Raw genomic sequence first — 4,011 nt, 5'->3', positions numbered from 1 at the left:
AACACCTCAATTGGATCAGTGAGTCTTATGGTAACAATGGGACTGGGAACTTCCTACCTCTCCTTTCTCTGTAAATTAGATTGCCTTGACTTGCCTTTTCTAATATAATTTCATCATATGTAATGAGATTAGCAATAGGGGCGTTTTAGCCAAACGTGCTCTAAGATGCCATACAGTATATCAATGAAAATGCCATATTACATAAATACAAAATAACATTTTTTTTTTTTTTAAATATGAAAATCCTCTGCCAACATAATATAAAAAAAAGGTCATTATTTTGGATTTCTAAAAATCTACATTTGATGTCTGAAAACCACTAATTGTTGAGTGTTGTCTGAAAACCACTAATTGATGAGTGTTGTCTGAAAACCACTAATTGTTGAGTGTTGTCTGAAAACCACTAATTGATGAGTGTTGTCTGAAAACCACTAATTGTTGAGTGTTGTCTGAAAACCACTAATTGCTGAGTGTTGTCTGAAAACCACTAATTGTTGAGTGTTGTCTGAAAACCACTAATTGATGAGTGTTGTCTGAAAACCACTAATTGCTGAGTGTTGTCTGAAAACCACTAATTGCTGAGTGTTGTCTTAAAGCTCAATAGAATACTGTCTGATACATAATGAAGACTGAATAGAGTTATTTATCAGGACTGACATGGGTTCCAAATTGCACCCTATTCCCTACATAGGGCACTATTTTTGACCATAGCCCAATTAGTGCACTATATAGGAAATAGGGTGCTTGGGAAGCAAACTGATATTTGTCAAGGGCACAGATGGTAGAGCTAATCAACATTTCGGTCTGTATTCAGCCTGATTATTTCAGAGAAACACATTGATCAACAAACAGTGTATAACCTGCTAGAAGCATTGAATTAACAATAGCATCGTTCATCCTCTTTCTGACCTCTAGTTTGACCTCTACCATTAACACATGTTCATCCTCTCCCTGACCTCTAGTTTGACCTCTACCATTAACACATGTTCATCATCTCCCTGACCTCTAGTTTGACCTCTACCATTAACACATGTTCATCATCTCCCTGACCTCTAGTTTGACCTCTACCATTAACACATGTTCATCATCTCCCTGACCTCTAGTTTGAACTCTAGTTTGACCTCTACCATTTACACACATTCCTTGCAGATAGAAATTACATGAACAGAGCTGACATCATTTTGTTTCTTCTAAAAGGAGCGTGTTTGTTGTAAATCAATTAAAATGTCTATCTGAACTTTACAAAACGTTTTTTGTCTTACTGAATTCACCTGTGGTTTCGTGTAGCGCAGTGCAGCCTGTCAAATTGTGTGACACTGACCTCTGCAGGTCAGGATGGCAATTTTAACAAGAAAACACATTCCCTCTGACAGACTGCATATTTGTCTGCTTATAGATTAGTGCTTTCAGATAAAATGGGGTAGGCCACTTTACTGATGACTTCAGGTCACCGGAAGCCTCTCCAGAGTGTATCCTCTGCAGTATTCAGAAAGATTGCAAAGAGAAAACTGACATGTTTTAACAGATTATACACGATACATTACACATTCCCTTAGGAATATACAATGTATGCAGATATAAAATGCTATTACTCAGCTAAAGACGTCCATGATGATAAAATGAGTAGCTCTCTTTAGTGGCGGTTTATAGTCACTGGAAGCCTCGACTCTAGAATGTATCATAAATGTAACAAAAAAAAAAAAAAGCTTCAGCCCACAGCCGAGGGAAGTAGTTTGGGGGTGAAGAAATGTGAAGCAGGAAATAACAAAATGTCTGCGCTGAAGATGTCTATATTGTCCGCTAATACAGGACTAGTAAAGGTCTGTTAATACAGGACTAGTAAAGGTCTGTTAATACAGGACTAGTAAAGGCCTGCTAATACAGGACTAGTAAAGGCCCAGTGTTACAAATGTCTATATCGTCCTTTAATACAGGACTAGTAAAGGCCTGCTAATACAGGACTAGTAAAGGCCCAGTGTTACAAATGTCTATATCGTCTGTTAATACAGGACTAGTAAAGGTCTGTTAATACAGGACTAGTAAAGGCCTGTCTGTTAATACAGGACTAGTAAAGGTCTGTTAATACAGGACTAGTAAAGGTCTGTTAATACAGGACTAGTAAAGGTCTGTTAATACAGGACTAGTAAAGGTCTGTTAATACAGGACTAGTAAAGGCCTGTTAATACAGGACTAGTAAAGGTCTGTTAATACAGGACTAGTAAAGGTCTGTTAATACAGGACTAGTAAAGGTCTGTTAATACAGGACTAGTAAAGGTCTGTTAATACAGGACTAGTAAAGGCCTGTTAATACAGGACTAGTAAAGGTCTGTTAATACAGGACTAGTAAAGGCCTGTTAATACAGGACTAGTAAAGGTCTGTTAATACAGGACTAGTAAAGGTCTGTTAATACAGGACTAGTAAAGGTCTGTTAATACAGGACTAGTAAAGGTCTGTTAATACAGGACTAGTAAAGGTCTGTTAATACAGGATTAGTAAAGGTCCACTAATACAGGACTAGTAAAGGCCCAGTGCACTACTTTGTGAAAAAAAATATAAACTAAATTTATTTTTATTTCAGTGTTTACCAGCATTTGTAACTTGAGTCTAATAATTATCTGTACAAAACAGTTAATCTGATAATACTTGTGGAATATAAAAGTACTTGCTTGATATGTTTTCCAGTATCTTAAAATACTTTGCAAATGCAACTTATTTCTACGTGAAAACTGAACTGGTCTATTCATTCCCTTTTCAGTAGACACTCTTATCCAGAGTAACTTACTGGTATTGAGCATGTACATTTTTACACTTTATCGTGTTGTTCCCCCGTCGGAATACAAACCCCACAACCCTAGCTTTCTACCAACTGAGCCACATCATCACATCACATCATCACAAACCATTTGATGTCTCAATGTACTCAGTGACTGTATTGAACATTGTTTTTCTTCATGGTGATGGAAAGTCTACAGGGACAAACCTAAATGACCAGCCTATGAACAATACAGAGTAATGTATATTTACATTAAGTGGTTTGTAAGGATGGTCAATTAATACTGCACAGAAAGCAGGTTTTTTTTACCATGTTATTTGATCAAGAAAAATATTTAATTTGATGTGAATGTTTTGTGTCTTTCACCGTAACTTTGCACCTTTTGATGTAAATGTTTGTTGAGGACAGGATTTTGTTCTTCTTTCTGGATTCCATTAGAATGACATCACAGAGAAAGGGCCAGGGTTTTGTTCTTTCTGGATTCCATTAGAATGACATCAAAGAGAAAGAGCCAGGGTTTTGTTCTTTCTGGATTCCATTAGAATGACGTCACAGAGAAAGGGACAGGGTTTTGTTCTTTCTAGATTCCATTAGAATGACATCACAGAGAAAGGGCCAGGGTTTTGTTCTTTCTGGATTCCATTAGAATGACATCACAGAGAAAGGAACAGGGTTTTGTTCTTTCTGGATTCCATTAGAATGACATCACAGAGAAAGGGCCAGGGTTTTGTTCTTTCTGGATTCCATTAGAATGACATCACAGAGAAAGGGCCAGGGTTTTGTTCTTTCTGGATTCCATTAGAATGACATCACAGAGAAAGGAACAGGGTTTTGTTCTTTCTGGATTCCATTAGAATGACATCACAGAGAAAGGAACAGGGTTTTGTTCTTTCTAGATTCCATTAGAATGACATCACAGAGAAAGGGCCAGGGTTTTGTTCTTTCTGGATTCCATTAGAATGACATCACAGAGAAAGAGCCAGGGTTTTGTTCTTTCTGGATTCCATTAGAATGACATCACAGAGAAAGAGCCAGGGTTTGTTCTTTCTGGATTCCATTAGAATGACATCACAGAGAAAGGAACAGGGTTTTGTTCTTTCTGGATTCCATTAGAATGACATCACAGAGAAAGGGCCAGGGTTTTGTTCTTTCTGGATTCCATTAGAATGACATCACAGAGAAAGGGCCAGGGTTTTGTTCTTTCTGGATTCCATTAGAATGACATCACAGAGAAAGA

At 37.3% G+C, this 4,011-nt stretch overlaps 1 long non-coding RNA gene across 1 annotated transcript; it reads right to left on the bottom strand.

Moving 5' to 3' along the window:
- Positions 1 to 782: 782 nt before the first annotated feature.
- Positions 783 to 1,819, bottom strand: LOC115200718 (uncharacterized). Its single transcript, XR_003879600.1, has 2 exons — positions 1,098 to 1,819; positions 783 to 1,050 (listed from the first exon to the last, which is right to left on the bottom strand). It is a non-coding gene; the product is annotated as an uncharacterized LOC115200718 (long non-coding RNA).
- Positions 1,820 to 4,011: the final 2,192 nt, after the last annotated feature.

Source organism: Salmo trutta, chromosome 1 (assembly GCF_901001165.1).
Source record: "Salmo trutta chromosome 1, fSalTru1.1, whole genome shotgun sequence".
In the NCBI taxonomy this organism is placed as follows: Eukaryota; Metazoa; Chordata; class Actinopteri; order Salmoniformes; family Salmonidae; genus Salmo; species Salmo trutta.
This window is presented reverse-complemented; position numbering and strand designations above follow the sequence as displayed.